Consider the following 17,378-nt stretch of genomic DNA (forward strand, 5'->3'; position numbering starts at 1 on the left):
GGGCAGTGTGATAGGTGGTTCATGGGGGGGTTCGAGGGTGGCATTATGGATCGTGTGTAGGGAAACGCTAAAAAGAGGAATCAGAGGTGCCTAGCGCGAGGTACCTGGTTTTGTAGAAGTATCTGGCCATCGGGATCCTTAAATCATTCCCAAAGCTGTGATGTTCTAAGGCATATCAGTTCTTCGGTCAACCCTGTCCCTTAGTACCTTCGACCACCATACCTTTATAACATTCTATCAATCACACCGCTTTACTTTACCCATTCTCAGAAGTCGAGGTCCTTCTTCATACGTTAGTTCCTGAGCTTAGTCGCATATTTTGGAGGCAGCGTATCATACCTTTGATTCAATCATCACTCCAGGGCCGAACAACCATTTTTTTCAGATAACCTTAAAAAAAAGAGCAGAACGGTTGCGCACAGAAAAAGCCCTCCCACCAATTCCCACATTTACAAAAGCATGTGATGCCTATTCATAGTTTGGAAAACCTTTATTTGCATAATCGTTCAGTACGTAAAATGTGAGAGTGCAATCATATTTTGGCCGGACATGTCGACGATGGAAGCACATACAGTAGGGGGGTTATTTTGCAGCACAAGAACATGTTAAAAAAAGGCCTAATTAATTATTTGCAAGTCACTAAAAACGTTTCATTGCGTGATGAGGGATCAGGGGCATTTCAGTTCATAAATGGAAACACAGTCAAACTCATCGTAATCGCATTTCCTAGATGTATACCGTGGGTGTGCATCATAAGCGACGTTATGTACCAGTTACAATAAATATCAAAATAAATCGTTCATTGGAATCAACATTTTTACGGGACCCCCTTTCGAATGTTCGCCAAGTGAACCCTCCTCCCTTTTTTTTATCAAGTGCGCAAAGGTTCATATATATATCTTAGTACATCAAGTCTCATTAGCTAAGGAACACCACGAGGCATCCGTTAGTTCCTATTGATACCGGCGCCATTTTGGGCGAGGCCGGTTTAGTCCGGAAGTAGCATCAGGGGCAAAAATGTCTCCGACGATTGGCGGTTGGACCAGGGTCCCTTTCGGCAGTTCAAAAAACCTGTGCTAACAGAGGGGCTGGTGGTGTGGACCGTCAATCAAGAGAGGGAGGGAGGTAGAGTCTTTCTTACCGGGTCATGTTGATGTTCAGCCGGAACTTACTCGAGTTTGTTAGCCCATAATGTTCCTGGGTGGTTCAGACTGAAGCTGGTGCAGACACGAGAGCACCGCCATCTTGCTGCTGTGCCGTGGTTATTTCATTAGTGATCAATGCAGCTGTTCCCCACCGGAAGCCTGAAGGGGCCGAGGGCTCTTGGGACTTTGGTAGAATCTTCAAAGTCGAGGGGATGTTTGTCGATGGTGGGGGCTTGCGCCCAGGTGGGCAAGTGCCCGAGTTGCAATTTTCGGACAAAGTTACTCCAGCGGCCTAGACCCGCCTTCCAGAGGGCCCAGGCGCCATTTTGAGACCCTGCAGCTGCCGCCCTTCGTCGTATCTATCAGGAGTGGAAGAAACTTCTTGTGGTGATGAAAGCGGAACATCATGCTGTTGGAGCAGGGCATTTTGGTTCGGGGCGCCAGGGTGCAGCTGTGGAGCCTTCATCTGGGGAGGTGAGGGAGGCTCATCCGTGCCGTCTCCCTCTCCCGGCGCATCCCACGCCGTCCCTTTGAATCAGGGGTGCACATGATGACCACCCTACACCCCTGATTCCGACTCTTGGGGGACCATTGTACGTCCGGTGCTGCGCAAGTATGCCCGTCGGACATTGTATGTCCTGTGCTACGTAAATATATGTGCGTCGGACATTGTAAGTTCTGTGCTGCGCAGGTATATGGCCGTCGCCCGGCTGGAGGACATCGGCGCCGGGCCAGGGCTGGGAAACCTCCTACCTGCGGAGGCGGGAGAGGCTCGTCCGCGTCGCCTCTCCCTCCCTGCCCACCCTGCATCAGTTCGATGGAGGAATTCGTGATGGCCGGACCAGGAGATACGAGGGAGGGGGTCATTTGCATCCGCCCCCTCCCTACTCGTGGCCCGGGGGACGCCATCCCTGGAAGGGTAGTATGGGAAGACCATTTCATTGCCTGCTTTGAGGAGCCTCCTGTACCTTCTCGCCGGCGATCTCTTTTGGTCTATGGCTGTTGGCAGGCCCCGCCCCACACGTGCTATGTGTTTCGGGTGGGCGGGACCGTCGAACTGTTTCATTTCGAGGACTTCCGGAGTGAGCGTAATATGTTTTGTATTTCTCCTATTAGTACAGTTTGCTTTAGAGAGTGTTTTACTAGTTATTCTATTTACCGTTGGTTGTGTGTTATCTTTACCGTAATTAAATCCTAAATTATATAACAGATGCTTGGCTTCCTTGAGTCCTTTCTCTAACGGGGGTTGTTTACACTGGCCTGTAATTGTTTTTTTTTTTTTTGTTTTTCAGAGTGGGGGAGCAACAGAGAGCAATCAGTCCCAGAACTCTAACATGTCGTTAAAATTGGTCTGACGAAATCTGTGCCATCGAGCATAATCAAACGTGGTGGTTCTATCCGTCCTGTCCGTGCTAGTCTGATTGGTTTTTATCTCGCGCCTTTTCCCTTTCTGTCGGCCAGTTCTTTCTGTCGACCCTCCGCTCTTACCTATGCTCTGTAGAGTCGGGCATTGGGCTTTCCAGTGCCCGAGGCATCTACAGAAAGCACATTGGTTTTGTTTTAAATCTGTTCGTCCTGTGCATAGTGTCGGGGGATTACTTTCGGGTCGTTGTGTCCCGGGGTTGTTCTGTCGGCACATCCCTTTACACCGTTCCCTTTTCATGTCTACTCCTCGGAACTGTGCCATCACTGGCCCTTCCCTTTGTCTACTAGACGTTTGGAGGGTTGTCCGTCGTGTCTCTTCACCCTTTCTGACTTCATCGCTTTCCTTTCGTCGTGTGGCTTCTTTGCGCCACATACCGAGACTATCGAGCATAATAGGTGTTGTTTCATTCCTACGAAGGGCTATTTCTACCGTTTCTATTTTGTCAAGATCGAAGGATCCTATCAGTGGCCACTGACTTTCTCGATCCCTTTTCGTATATTTATGCCACAGCTCGCTATAGGCTATAGCGATCAATCCATGCTTCATGAACATGTCCTTATTAGGGGTGCCTTCCAGCGGAGCCGGATGGTTCATCTCTAATAAGCGGTCCGGGCTAAACAGGCTACTAACCAGTGGGGAGAAGACAGGCATGACGGATCACAATGGGGATAATAGTCAGCACTACCTATCTTATCACTGCGTGCAAAGACTAGACAGAATATTTCTATTCTACGTTGTTTGCAGGCAGTGAATACCTCATGAACCAATCTTGAGCAATCAATGTTAGGTCAAAAATAAAAAATCAATATGGTCAATGGGGAGAATAAGTAGGCTCGCAAAGGTCCGCGTCACCTACCCTTTCACTATCTGCAAAGAGGGGACCTATTCTTCCCTGTTTGCAGACAGAGAATCTCCAGAAAACAATCTATAACAGTTAATCAATGGGGGAGGGGCAATTGTTCAGTGGGGGAGAAAGATAGGTCCGACGGATGCGTACCTATCCTTCACTGCGTCCTCTTCTCTTCGTACTCCTTGTGGCACTCCTGATGGTTCCCAGTCAGGACCGCAGATCACTCGAGAGAGGTCTGTTCGGAACCAGTGAAGTTCGGATGATCGGCTGTCAGACGAGGGTCTATCGGACAGGGTACCTCACGATCGTTGCAGTCGTTCACTCTGTCGTTAGGACCTCTCCCACTGGATCCACGAGTCGCTGATGGGCCCCACGCTTGGGACGCCAATTGTTAAAAGGGGTTCAAAGACAACCAGTAACCAAAGACCCCTTTTATGTTGCCCGGCGGTGTCGCCTCTATGACCCACCAATATTAATCAATGAAGAAGCAGGCGCTGGAGACTGGAAGGCAGGAAACGAGGATTTTATTCTCTCCGGAGAAGAACACATCAATTCAGACAGCAAGTATCGTCACGAGGTGCTCTAACCACATCTCTGAGGCCTGGCCTCTTATACTAGGGTTTATGACCTTTATTGCACGTAACACATTCTCGCAACACTTTGATATTTGAAAGGACATCCTCGGAATCTCCCCTTCAGGCCCGTTCCCACATACATTTACAGTTGAATTCCCCACCCCGGTCACAATAGGTGATGATTGTCGCGCAGCAGGGCATTCCGCCGATTCACGGAATGCGTGGAGTTGATCGGATCTCATAGGGTGGGGGCTTTGATCGGCTCGAGGGTCTTTTGATGGGGAGGGGAAGCTTCCTACTGTACGGGGTAATAAACAGTATCCGCAGGGCCAGGTGGCGGCCTGGGAACAAGGAAGACAAACGGGGACACAGGGAAAGGGGGTTTGCATCAAAAGGATCTGAGACCATGAAAGGAATGAGGGGAGGTGTCGCGCTGGGAACAGGATGGGATTCTGTGGTGAAGCTGCGCTGAAGAGGGGTTTATGACCCAAGGCATGAGAGAGCGGGGGTTGTCAGCGTGCGGGGGGATGCTTGCGAGGTTAGGAGAGAGAGAGAGAGACGCGCTGGCTATCAGCGAGGGGCAGGGAGGCCATGGTGTTTAAAATGGCTGCCGCTTATGCGCAAGGCATGTGAGAGTGGGAATGACCGGTGCGTGGGGGTCTTTCGTGAGGGTGATTCTGATCGTAACGGCTAAAATATGGTGGATGTGCATGACGAAAAGTGTGGCATCGGGAAAAAGGCAAGATGGCGTAGATAATGTTCACCAAACTGTATTAATTTTCCACATTGGCATATTGACGTATGCCGACGACACTCTGTTATATGTCCGAGAGCCGGAGGTGAATCTGTCGTCTGTCTTGCGGGAAGTAGTGAGGTTCGGAGCCCTTTCGGGCCTTCGGGTCAATTGGAACAAGTCTGTGGCACTCCCTCTGACCCCGGTGACCCTCCCATTTGACTCGGAATACCCGTTGCAATGGACCACGGACTCTATTCGTTATTTAGGGATCCGTATTCACACCGATCCTGAGATCCTGATACGCGAGAACTATGGTGTTGCGTACTCTAAACTAGTGGATGACGTGGAGGTGTGGTGCAGGCTCCCACTGTCTCTAATGGGCAGGATAGCAATTATGAAGATGGTGGTTCTCCCCAGGTTCCTCTTTCTTTTTGCTAACATACCTGTCGTACTCTCAAAGGCCTTTTTTCGTCAGCTTACGCAGACGCTTATCAGGCTTGCGTGGGGGGGCAAACAACCGAGGGTTCGATGGCAAACTTTAATGCTCCCCTATGAACGAGGGGGTCTGGGGGCTCCTGATCTAGAACGGTACTACAGGATAGCACAAGGGGCTCATCTCCACACCTGGATCCATGGGGACCCTGGCATCCCGCACGTGAAGCTGGAGCGCCTCTTCGCGGACCCCACCCCACTCCCGGCCCCAATATGCTGTCCTGTTGATCGCAGGGTTGGTAATTTGGACTCTATCGCAGCCACAAACCACGCTTGGCATGAGCTAGTCCGCTCCTGAGATAGTGAGCTGTTGTACTCTCCCCTTCTGCGAGTGGAATGGGCGGTGTGGTTGGCCCCGCTGACAGAGAAGGGAGTCCTGAAGGCGTTACGGGACTTGGGCATAGAAAAGATGGGGGATTTCTTTTTGAACGGCACGGTGAAGACATCGCAACAGGTCCTCCAATCCCACTCTGGGACGACGCTGTTACACAGCTTCCAATATCATCGGGTCCGTAGGGCGTTGCAGGGGTTGCTGGGCCCGGAAATGGCAGAGCCGCAGGAAGTGCCGGAGCTCACATATGTTGTTAAGAACCCATCGTCCAGTAAGTTGGTAACAAACCTTAAGAAACTGGGGGACCGGCACCGGCAGTACCCTCTCTCCAAGGCCAGGTTGGCCTTGCAGTGTGATCTCCAGTTGACGATCTCAGATGAGATGGGGCAATACTGCTGTACGAACACTAGAAAGATCTCACTTAATAGTAGACATCGTCTGATACATTTTAAGTATTTACAGCGGGTCTACTACACACCGGACAGAATGCACAGGTACGGATTGCGGGAGTCGGCGGAGTGTGAGCGATGCCATTTTCCCACAGCTGATTTTTTGCACATGTCCTGGACTTGCCCTAGTATTCATACGTTTTGGCGGGAGGTATTCTCGGAACTTAGTACGATGTTGGGAACGGAGGTTCTGCCGTGCCCGGCTCTGGCGCTGCTGGGTTTTTCCAAACCGTTGCCAGTGGCGGTGCGGCGCTTGGCTGATATGGCTTTGCTGACGGCCAAGCGCCTGGTTGCGTTGTGCTGGATGAGGGGGCCGGTTCCCACTAAAAGGCGCTGGGAGACGGATTTGCTGTATTGCTGTACACAATCTGAGGTGTATAATGAACTGCTTCCCCCAAAGAGTCGCCCTAAGAACTTCTGGGGGTTATATAGGGAATATCAGTGCGCCAAGGGGAGCGGTGAGTCGGACCCTGAAGGGGAGGAGTTGGATGAGCTGCAGGAGGGCGGGGTGGAGGCGGCGGAGGTTGGCATGTTACATGGTTGACTGTCCTCTTCCCGGAGGTGGTTGTCTGGTTCCTTGCTGCTGCCAGTTTAGAAGTTGGGTGCGTGAGTCCCCGGGATGGTTGTGCAGGGAGGGTGGCCTTAGGGGTCCCTTTTGAAATCCGCATCACACCATTGGGCCCTCGGGTCCTTAGCCGTAGGTGCAAAGTTTATCTGTAGAATCAGTAGTTATAGCAGGTGGGTGGGTGGACACGGGTACGGGTAGGCCGGCTTGTTTGAGGGGTGGGGGTTTGTTCAGCTGTGGGTTTATTGCACTCTTTTTCCTCCCTCTTTCAGGGTATTTTGTTTCCGTGATTCCGAGACTTTGTTTAGCACAAACGAACTAACTGCATTATTTTTGCACACCGAACTATGGTCATGGGTGTCGGCACCAGCATTAACTATTTTATTTTTGATATCTGTCAAAAGCTATTTCTGCAGAACGGTTTTTTCTTTCCTATGTGTACGCCGCCAGGCCTCCGGGATGCTGGCACTACGGCTGTGTATGCGACTACTGCCCATTGTCCTAGGTGCTATCTATTATTGCCGCCGGCCTCCGGGTTGTAGGCGATGAGTGCTGTGTGCTTACATCGAAGGTGCAATAAAGTATAAATTTAACAAAGAAGTGGAAAGGAAAAGACTTTCGGCCAGATTCACGAAAGACCCGTTTTGCGAGTCTGAAATAGCGATTCATAAGGAATCGCTATACAGACTCGCAAAACGGAATTCATGTAGGAATCGCAAAATTAAATGCGATTCCTACAGATTCCTTATTTGCGATTAGCAAATTGCTAATCTCAAATAAGGAATAACTCCCCATTCATTCCTAAGGGCCAAAAGGCCCATAGGAATGAATGGGGAGTTATTCCTTATTTGCGATTAGCAATTTGCTAATCGCAAATAAGATAGCGATTTGAAGGGTGCCAGGGGTGTCCAAAGCACCCCTTAAATGCACATTTCAACAGGTGTTGCGCACACACATGTCCAAAGGACATGTGTGTGTGTAACATGCAACTTAGAAAAATGCTTTTAAAAGCATTTTTCTAAGTTTTCGCTATTTACCACGAGGTTTGACCTCGCGGTAAATAGCGGCCGAAAATTGCGAATTCGCAATTTTAAAATGTTTCAAGAATAGCATTTAAGGAATCTCTAATAGAGATTCCTTAAATGCTATTCCTCGCAAATTTGCGAGTTTCTAAATAGCGAATTTTGCATTTGGGTTGATGAATCCCAAATGCAAAAATTGCACTCGCAAAGGGCCAGATTCTCAGAATCTGGCCCTTTGCGAGCGCAAATATGATTGATGAATCAGGCTGTTTAATTTTAAGCACAACGCTAGAAGTGGAAAGGAAAAGAAGTTTGTGTTGTTTTTTTTCAAACTTACTGCTTCTCGAGCCACATCACGAGAGGAATTGCGGACTACATCGCGTGGAGAGTTGCGCATGTTAACGCATCTTGGGGGTCTTCTGTACGAATAAACTTATTTACTTCACTATTATTGTGTCAATTCCACTTTGTAAAAGATGCCTCGCTAAGAGGAGCTTGCCATACAGAGGCTCGGCTTGTTGACCAGGCAACCAGGCCCATCCCTGTCGGTGTACCAGCGCAACGTCACTGCTGTGCGCAATTGCACGTTATACTCTGAGACAGATTTATCTGTGCTGGTGGCAGGTGAGTGGGATTTTGGAACGTCTAGGGGTAGAAACTACAGAAAGTAAACATGGTTCTAAGGCTCTTAACACCTTATTTGCTTCCCTGCTGCTGTGCTCATGTCCCATGAGAAAAGGGGTGCAATGGGCATGGTATAAGTAGAAGCTGCTCCCCCTCGTTACCCCGAACCCAAATTGTCGTCCATGAAAGTGTGAGCTATTATGAGAAATAAATAAATGTCAAACCCAAAGCCCATGCTGCTTGAATAAGTGCAAGAAGTCTGAGTCGTGTGAACTGCAGGGCGTGGACAAGGTTTTGGCCAGTACAGCACAACAAGCTTTCTTCTGGATATGCTTCAGTGTTTGGGTGGTTAATGGAAACTCCAGGAATGTTACAGCAATCAATCACCTCAGACTGCCAGAGTCTGACAGATAACAGCAAAGCTTGCGTGCAGTGGAAGCCAAGCCTCCCTCTTAACATTCCTTGGTGTTTTCAACTCCCTCTGAAGGAGTAATTTGGGAGTTCAGTGTCTTTCGAAATACCACAGGAAACCCAGAGACTGTCAACAGACTGTGTATTTATATCTGCTACTCAAAACACCGCCAAACACGACTCTGTAAAATAGCTCTTGTGTGGTGCACCGGGAGCCCCATGCCGTCTGTGAAGGTTAGGATATGATAGGATGAAAATGTATAAAGGGCACTAAAACCAAACGGTATCAAGGCGCTGGGCGAGATGGAGTAGAGGCTAACACCAACCCGCTAGGAGGCAAAGAGCCAGGTCTTTAAAAGCTTCTTAAAGGGGTCGTGGCCAAGATGGCGGGCTGAGAGGATGCTCTCGCCGTGAGCTCCCGAGACCCCGGAGGCCCTGAAGTAACGAAAATTATTTACAAACCCCTTATTATAGTTATTTCTATAAACAATCACATTCCCATTACCAATAATCAGTCAGTTGGCAGTGTAGAAGGTCCAAGCATTTATTAGAACAAACAAACTCTGCCAGAGGAGCTCCTTGCGACCTAACCCCACTAGGTCTGCCAAGAAGACTGCTGGCACATTATCAGGACATCACATATATACAGTTGCATTGGCGAAACCATGGCCCAACATGGAAAAATACAAGCTGGTACAGTTTGGTGCAGAGAGGAAAAGACCATATAAGGCACACAAAGAACTCATGGTTTAGCTCATCTCAGTTTAGCAAGGTCGAATGGGTGACTCCCTTCTGCCGGCTCCGGCACAGCCCACCCAGCTCCCTCCTGGAATGTGCTTATCGGGCCCTCCTTGGCTACCTACAACCTTGACAGGCCTAACGAGCTGAAACAGCAGTTCTGCAACAGTTGGGCTATTTCTCAGGAGAACGCTGACAAGAGGAAAAGGATGAGTGCGGTCTGTTAGTGTAAGGCTTCCAGCAAGGCCACAAAATGGCGCGGGTCAGGCTAAGAAAGGTTAAAATGCGGGGAGTGGTGCAGGACGGAGTTTCTAAAATATGGCAGATGGTTTTATGCTAATGTTTGCGTACATGTAAGGTAACATTTAGATACATCATGCTAATTATAAAATATCGATTATGCGCATGGTATAAAGAAAGTAATTGCAAGTTCCTCAGCCCTTCACCGTCCTGTACCGCTGATCTCCCCCGGATCGAGCGGATAAGACACCCAGTGCAGTCGAGAGTGCGGCGGAGCAGCCAGAAGCCTCCTGTAACCCTGCAGACCCGGTGGCGCTGCGCCGGAGACGTCCCCAGAGCGAGGGCTGGCCTAGGAACCGGCGGAGACCCGAGGGGCCGCCAGCTGCGATCCGCCGGAGGTCCCGTGAAGGGCTTCGGCGACACAGCAAGGACCGGCAGCACAAAGGCGCTCCCATTGCAGGCCTCCGGTGAAGTCCACACGCGGAGGTACCCAGCAGAACGAAGGAGCACCAGCCGGAGTGACACGGGGGTGGAGCCAGCAGAGGGCTGCTATGCCAGACCGGGGATCAGGTAGGCCGGGAAGCCTGTATCTACGCGCCGACCCCCGGACCCCCTCCCAGGGTTCCGGCTGGTCGGTGGTGACGAACGGATGCCGGGGGGAGTTTGGGAGAGCCCCGCTGACCACATGCGTGGCGTTTGACCCCCGCCCTGCCTCAACTCCCGAGTAGTCTTCTCTGCCGGGCCAGTAGCGCGGAGTAGGCGCGCGAGCCCACAGCCCGGACTGGAGGTGGGCCCCTGCCTCCTCTCCCTCCCCTCTACGGAGTCGGAGCCCAGCTGCTGGATCGGGAGTTTCCCTGGCGGACCCCTAGAGGACGTAGGACATCCCTGTGCACCGCACGGAGTAGAGCGGTGATTGCGGTGGCAAGCAACGACCAGGAGGGGGACCGACCCATGGCGCCTCTCGCTGTAGCACGGAGGGGTGCGGCCCTGATTCCAGCAGGAGTGGTGTAGCACGTGCGTCGGCCCGAAGCAGAGGTCGGTGCCCTGACAACGCGGTGGTTCGCCCCTGGAGAGGAGGTGGATTACTCTATTGTCACCGCTACGAGACATTTACTCCTACTCCACGGAGCAGTTGGAGCGACCTACCACTGAAGGCGGCCGGCTGCGGCCTTCCTTGAGTCGGCACCCTTGGGGTCCTGGGAGCCCGCCGGTTGGAATTGGACTGGGAGGTGACGCCCCGGGGGGTGCTGCTGCGTGGGTCTTGGCCCCTGCATCGCCATATCACGCAGAACTTTGTAAGTGCCTTCCCTCCTGCAACACGTCCCCACCTCCACGATGTCGAGCAACAGAGGGGGAAAGAAAGAAGACCGCACCTTACCGGAAATGCTGGGCAGAGGCGCCCCAAGACAGGACAGGGGTCAGCCTGCTTCGAGTCCCCCGACCAGCTCTCGAGGTGCAGAGGGGGGGAGCCCCCGGTAACCAGATCTTTCCTGGAGTCGCTGTTCAGCTCCCTCAGGGAGGACTTCCAGACACTGAAGCAGGAAGTGGCCGGGGAGGTCCGCGAAGTCCGGAGAGAGGTTGACTCCCTGGGGGAGAGAGTGAACACTGTGGAGGAAGCCGGCCACTCCCGAGATGAGGAGATCACGCACTTGCAGCAGGAGGTCATGCGGCTCAGGGATCAACAGATCGACCTCCAGGCCCACCCCAAAGACCTTAAGAACAGGTCTAGGCGCAACAACATCCGGGTCCGTGGCGTTCCATCTAGGGAAGAAGGAGAGGATGTGGCCGCCTACCTGAGGGGCCTGTTTCAAGAAATACTGGGCGAACCTGGAGACTTCCCAGTTAGAATTGATAGGGCACACAGAGTGGGCCTGCCACAACGGGCCTCGGCACCGCCCCCGGATATTCTGGCCTTCCTGCCGGACTTCCCTTTGAAAGAACGGATTCTCCGGGAGGCCCGGCGACAGCAATCCCTGCGTTTCCGGGGTCATCAGGTGGCCCTTTATCAGGACTTATCAACGATCCCGCTGCAGAAACGTAAGGCATTCAAAATAGCCACAGATTTCTTAAGAGAACATGATACACGGTACTCCTGGGGCTACCCTTTTCGGCTCATCTTTCGCTGGAATGGGACCCTGCATCAGCTCCGATCCCTCCAGGACGTTTGCAGAGTGTTGGGAATTACCGCGACGGATGAAGACACTCCTACGCCTCGTCGTAGGCGCAGTGTGGTTCCGCGGTCCCGAATTGGGTTCGATAGTTCCGAAACCCGATTTATAAAGATCGTCGGAAATGGACGATTTTGGTGTCAACGGACCGCAAATGGCGAGTGTAGCGTGTCTGAGTGTTTTCGTATGAATCGATATAGGGGAACACTCTGCATTTGAGGATTTAGTTTGAACCCTCGGGTTCCATTTTGTATGTGGCAGCCATCTTGTGTGGTTGCCCTAACATAGGCCCTATGATCGTGGCCGAACGAGTCCTTGACACGTACGCCTCAGTTGACTACTGGTTGACCTGGCCGAACTGACTCTTCGCCTGGGGTGAATCCCGCTGAGCCAGTTCCTTGTTCAGCAGCTGGCCTGATAAAGATTAAAGAGCAGGACGTGCCCTGACTTTATGGCATACCGTTCCCACTCCCCTATCTCCTTTCCATCTGTTTCTGCCTTTCCTTTACGACATGTTCATCGATCTGGGTTGAAGGTTTTATGGTGGGTTTGTCCGGCCTGATCGAGAAGGAAACTTAGCATATGTGCGATCGTTTTGGTGGGCTGGACAACGGAAAGTGGGATTAACTTTGACTGCTGTGATTCGTTACTTTTTGAAATGCTACTTGTTCATTGGCTAGTTCGTATGCACCGAATGTAAATTGTGATGTTGCCAGAGGCGTAATTTTCGGCATAAAAGACCGAGTTTCGTTCATTGAGGTGGTGCAGTCTCTGTCAAACTACCCGTGTGTACTTCGTAGACCTCTGTCCCTGGTTGCAACCAATAAACTTTGGTCTTTGACGTCATCGAGAAGTATCCCGTGTCTCTGTTTGCCAAGACAGGGGAATCCGGGGTCTTTGGGTGTTGCCCTGACACCGCTGGGTTATTGTAATAGTATTGGTTCTGAGAAAACCCAGTACCTCAATTGGCGCCCCATGTGGGGCGACTTCATCGGTACCGGTCCAAGCCAGAGGTTCGTGAGGAGCTTCGTGAGAAAATTCCAGAGGTTGGCCAGCCACTTCAGCGACCCCTGTATGTCGACGTGGTTCCGAAGGTCTTTGCTGCGAGGTTTCCCGCGTCCCGACGGCTACGAAAGACTGCTGCCCTGACTGTCGCCCTGTTTTGGAACCTTAGACATTTGTAGAGCGAGACGATTGACGGGTCTTCTGGTGACGCCATCGACAATTCAGTTAAGTATAAAGGGAGCGTCTCCTAGTTCTTAGTTTGTTTTGTATCCTTTAGTGGATAGCTTTGATTTGGTACCTGCAGTCCCCAAAGCCAAGGGATTCGTGTATTCACGAGCTTATCGATTTTAGATTACCCTTGTTGTTTGAAGCTAGACTAGTGAGCAAGATGCCTGGTTTTAGCAGTCTTAGGAATTTGTTTAGTTGTGGTACGTTGAGGGATTCCCGGTTAGAGGATTCCTGTCCGGTTCCTCCGATCGGAACTCCTACATACGAGTTGTATGTGAAACATGGAGTAGGTCCTATTAGCTATAATGAGATTTGGGTAAAATATACAAAGAATGACAGTGGCCCCGTTATGGTAGTTTCGAGACAGAAGTTTTAGATAACCTTGAAGTGAGGTTGTTCCGTATATGGCGCAAGGAAGCCAAACAGAAAGAAATTAAGTTAGCAAAGAAGAATAGAAAGGGTATGTCAATGGTGAAAGCTGCCGTTGCATACAGAGATGACGAAGAAGAGAAAAACAGTGAGCAGATGCTTAGACTGAGGAAGTTAGCGGTAGACAGATGCTACCCAGTCTTGCCGGCTAAAGAGCAGAAAGACGATAAGGAGCTTGTGAAAGACCCTTTGATGTCGCATTTGCTAAATTCACCACCACCTTATGTGCAGAATGCTACGGCACCACCACCACCGGTCGTAGCCGCGCAAGCACCTATTGCTTTGCCTCCTGTTATTCCTCCACAGCCAGCTTCTTTGTTGGCTGTTGTTCCTTATGCGCAGCCTTCTCAAGGGTTGCCAACTTTGCCTTTTCCTACTACTACTGCCTCTATGCCTGTTCCGACTATGGATCCTACTACTACCACTGTTTCGTCTCCTCTTGTCCTTCCGACTGTTCCTTCTCCTAGACAGCGGGTGACCGCTGCCTTTTCTAATTTTCTAACTCCTTTGTTGGGACAAATGGGTATGTCTCCTGTGAGTGAGCGTAGACAATCGCGTAGCCAATTGCCTGATACAGATGAGCGAGGGGTTTTGGACCATATGGCACGTAGATGGGTGACGTATAAGTCCCAGTATGATCTAGAAGGTATTATGGATGTTTTCCGACAATGGGAAGCACCAAAGCAGCGCTATGTTTTTGAGCTTATGTGTGCGTTCCTCCATGAACAATGGATGGACAGATTGGGTAGAGTTCATGTAGAATTGTCTCGATTACGTTCAGAATTTGCTAAAGGAACGAATGTGAGTCTGCTCGATGTTGAGAAAGCAGTATTGACGTTATTGTCACTTCGTAGCGATGTCCCTACTGAACGGCTGTTTGAGCCAGATTCATCAGTTAGGAGACATGCGCGTCAATATCCGATACGAGAGGTTCCTCCGGTATGGAGACCTGCTGATGCTGCTGCTCAGCCACCTGTTTTAGCGCACTTTCAGCGAGTGTGGGTCCATGTACCATGGAAGCATGCAGAAGTTATAGCGCTTAAGCAGACTTTACCAGATCCGCGGAAGAATCCGGCAGGATATTATAAAGAACTTACACAAACTGTGAGTTTGTGCGTTATGAATTTGGCGGATATAGATATGTTGTTTGGGAATGTTGTCCCACAGTCCATCTGGAATGTCATTCGGCATACAGATCATGATCATGAATTGGGCGATTCATGGGTGAATCTTGTTGCAACAAACGATAGACAAGTTGGAGGTGCTAAGCCTGAAGATGTTATTGCTGAACTTCCTGGTAGAATTATCACTTTCATGAAGACTTTAATGCCTGAAGTCCGTGTTAATTGGGACAAATTGTCAGCCTGTAAGCAGAAGAAAGACGAGTCTGTTTCAGACTTTTTCTCGCGTTTCGAGGAAACTTTCGTTGATCATAGTGGTCAGGATATGGCTACTGAAGGTGGCCAGAGATTGTTCGTTGATAAATTCGTGCACAATCTTCTTCCTGAGCTGTGTACTAAGTTGAAGGATTCCGAGAGTGCTTGGCCTGTTTCTACGTCGGCGCAAATTCTTGCTACGGCTCAATACTACGAGAATAGGCGTAAGGATGAGTTAGAGAGAGCGGTTAAGAAGACTAAGGAATTGAAGACTAAAGTTCTTCTACAACAAGCTTATCCACCCCGTGTTAATAATCAGCGCGATTATCAGCTGCCTCAACAGTATTCGAGGAACTCGCAAAGAGACGAGACTCCTCAACAACAGCGTATTCAGTATGGGCCTAACCAGTGTGAATATTGCAGAGAAGAGGGCCCTTATAAGAACAGTTGTCCGGTTTTGTTGCAACGTGCTAATAGTGCTCCTGGTGTTAGAGGTAGAGGTGCTCAACAAGCGCCTAGAGGTAGAGGTCGCGGACAAAACGCGCGCCCTTTGCCTCCACAGAATTCAATGAACAGTTTCGATCAACAGCAGAATCCTTCTGGTAGGTCTACACAGTACTACGTAGACGATTACTATGCTGAAGGTGATGAGGAGCAAGGTAATGATTGTTAGGACAGCCATGGACAAAGAGAGGGAGTTGTTTCAGTTCCGGTAGATCAGAGTGGACCTTACGTGGAAGTGATTGCATCAGGTGTGTCAGAGCCTTTTCTGCTAGACACTGATGCTACGAAGAGTTCTATTATGCATTCTAAACTCCCTGGCGCACCTTTGTCTGGCTTTAATAATGTTTCTATAGGCTTTTCTGGCGCCCCCGTTATGATTCCGATTTCCGTTCCATTGCCTCTTTCTGTTGGTCCTCGTAGGTTCGAAGCACCCCTTCTCTTGACTACAGGTTGTAATGAGAACTTGCTAGGCCTTGACCTGTTGAAGAGATTGTATGCAACTTTGTACTGTTCTTCGTCCGGAGTACATCTTACTTTGGGTGAGAATGTGATCTCTCCGATATATGTTTCGAAAGATTGTCTTTCACCTGAGTTGTCTTCGTTACCGGATTCGTTATGGGCTACGGGTCCAAATGATGTGGGCCTGTTAGATATTCCCCCATATGTTGTGACGCTGAAGGCGAATGCTCAGTTACCGCGCATTCCGCAATATCGTATTTCAAGCGATGGTGAACGAGCGCTTTTGGCGATCATTTATGATCTGATCGACAAGGGTGTTATTGAAGAGACTCGAGGTAATGTGTGTAATAGTCCGGTTTTGCCTGTCTTGAACAGAACTGATTCTTCACAGCCTCCTGTATATAGGTTTGTTATCGATCTTCGTGAAGTGAATAAAATTGTTGTTCCACAGTTTCCTGTTGTACCCGACATTACTGCATTATTGACATTGATTCCAACTTCTGCTACCTGGTTTTCGGTGATTGATTTGAAGAATGCTTTCTTCAGCATCCCGATTGCCATAGAGAGTAGAGATATTTTTGGATTCTCTTTAGGAGGACGAAGTTTCTGCTTTAAGCGCGCTCCTCAAGGTTATTGCGAGAGTCCATCTATCTATAGTCAAGCTCTGAAGACGCAACTTGACTTGTTGGCCTTGCCCGAAGGTGCAGCCCTTATCCAGTATGTTGATGATTTGTTGGTCGCTGCCGATACAGAAGACATATGTAAGGATGCCACCGTGGGTTTGTTGTCTCGTTTGTCTGAATGCCATCATAAAGTTTCTCTCTCGAAATTGCAATTCTGTCGCCAAGAAGTAACCTATCTATGTCACCTCTTATCGAAGGAGGGAAGGAAACTGACCCCAGAAAGAATCCAGACTATTGCGAGAATGAGTGTCCCTACGACACAGAGAGAAGTACGTGCGTTTTTGGGCATTACGTCGTACTGTAGACAGTGGATCCCAAATTTTTCCCTTCTAGCGAAACCTTTGATAGCTCTTACGGTTAAGGATACTCCAAATCCGATTCCTTGGACTGAGGAATGCCAAAAAAGTTTCTCTGAACTACGTAATGCGTTGTGTTCGGCTCCTGTGTTGGGTACTCCCGACTACAGCAAGCCTTTCACATTGTATGTCCATGAGAGAGAGGGATGTGCATTATCGGTTTTGACTCAACAATTTGGCGGGAAGCAACGCCCATGTGCGTACTTTTCGTCAACATTAGATCCTGTGGCTAGAGCATTGCCGAGTTGCTTGAGAGCAACTGCAGCAGCGGCTGTTTCGATTCGACAGTCTGCTGGTTTAGTTATGGACAATACGCTAGTGGTTATGGTTCCAAATGCAGTGGATACCTTGTTAAATCGGACGAAGACACAGCACTTGACTAGTGCTCGGTTGTCAGGGTATGAGCTTACGTTGTTAGCAAGCCATGTGCACATCAAGAGGTGCAATACCCTAAATCCGGCTACGCTGTTGCCGATTTCGCTTGAGACAGACGATGATAGCGAAGAGCAACACGACTGCTTCTTGAGAACAGAAGAAGAAACGAAAGGGAGGATAGATTTAAGAGA

Source organism: Lissotriton vulgaris, chromosome 2_1, assembly GCF_964263255.1.
Source record: "Lissotriton vulgaris chromosome 2_1, aLisVul1.2, whole genome shotgun sequence".
Taxonomy (NCBI): Eukaryota; Metazoa; Chordata; class Amphibia; order Caudata; family Salamandridae; genus Lissotriton; species Lissotriton vulgaris.